We start from the raw sequence: 1,534 nt of genomic DNA, 5'->3' as shown, positions 1-1,534 counted from the left end.
TGTTTCCTCACTTGTACACTGGGAATTATAATAACTCAGCATATGCTCACTGAGGGCCTAGTCTACAGCAAGCACTATGTTGTTGGAAGCTGGAGGGACAACGGGAGGGTCCTATCGCCCGTGTCATGTGGTGGCTGTGTGTACCTGGCACTATGGGCAAATATTACAGGGACAGAAACTGTCCCCTGGTGCGGGGTTTGCAGCCCAGCAGCCTGGCCTAGCCCGCAGTGGCTTCTCACAGTTACTCTCTGAATGCCTTTGTGGACTGCTTTCTTGTTGCAACTGGCTGTTGCGGCCTCAGAACAGTTGGCAGAGCAGTTGGTATCTTGGATATCTTGGACTATTTTTAGGTGGGGGAATGAGGGGGGCAGGGTGGGCCCAGGGGGAATCTGGTGGACTAGAAGCTTCACATACAACAGGCTGAGGAGAGAGGGGACGGGTGTTCCCTCTCAGGAATGTACCCACAAACTCCCACTCATCTTTCGTGGCTGAGTCAAAGGCCACCTCTTCAGTGCAGTCTGCCTTGATTTCTCCGGAAACACATACCCTCCAAAGACAGGATGAATGGATCCAAGCAGTCAGAGGTTGTAGTTTCCGGGCAGACAAGAGACTCTGAGCTGTAGGGACCGGATCCATGCTTGGCTGGGTGTCTCCTGCTCCCCTCCCCTGCCCCCAGGCCCCGTCTAGCCATCCCCCTCGTCATAACGACAAGGTACAGAAGTTAGGAATCACAAAGCTGAGATCCCTTCTGGGCCCCTTCCTAGCAAAGGAACCGTGAACATGTCAGTTGCCTAAATCTGTTTTGTCGTCGGTAAAATGGGCGATTATCGTCCTTGTTTCCCAGGGATTAAAGGGTTTAATCTGTTTATATTACAGCGCACGGGCCTGGCACGCGACTGATGGAGGTGCGCCCCCGAGGTCCCTCTTTGCGGCATCTTGGGGGGTGGTGTGTGTGTTGAGGAGGGTGTCGCTGGAACCCAGGGCCCAGCGAGAAGGGAGCCGAGCTGGCTGGAAGACAAGTCTGCGACTCGGATCTGCTGTTGCCACCCATCCCTCCTCCGCTTCCTCTGGCATTTTTTCGCCTCTAATTCCGCGCCTTCAGCTGGCTGGAGGCGGGGTCTCCGGGGCGGGAGGCGGGAGTCCCCGGAACTTCGGCGGGGTAAGGGTCTCTGGCCCAGCGTCGTACCGTGACTGCGGCCGGGAAGGGGCGCCGGCGTCTCCAGAAGAACTGGGGAGTCCTCCGAAATGGGGGCGGGGTCTGGAGCTTCTTCGAACTGGGACACAAGACTCGGAGCAACAGCACAGTCCCCGAACCCACTAGGTGGGGCGAGGGAGTCCCTGAGACAGGGTGGTGGGTGGTGCTTCCCCGGGCTCGGGGGCGGGGCCTGTAGAGGGGGCGTGGTCTCTATAGAGGGGGCGGGGCTCCGTCGACCCGGGCTCCGCTCAGCCGCAGGGGCGGAGTCTCCGGAGGGGCGGGGCTTTCACAGAGGCGGGGCCCACTGGGCGGGGCCTCGTGGCAGTGGGCGGAGCGTGG

The sequence above is a fragment of the Orycteropus afer genome, unplaced genomic scaffold (genome assembly GCF_000298275.1).
Source record: "Orycteropus afer afer isolate SDZICR_OR568_19922 unplaced genomic scaffold, OryAfe1.0 scaffold00130, whole genome shotgun sequence".
Taxonomy (NCBI): domain Eukaryota; kingdom Metazoa; phylum Chordata; class Mammalia; order Tubulidentata; family Orycteropodidae; genus Orycteropus; species Orycteropus afer.
This window is presented reverse-complemented; position numbering follows the sequence as displayed.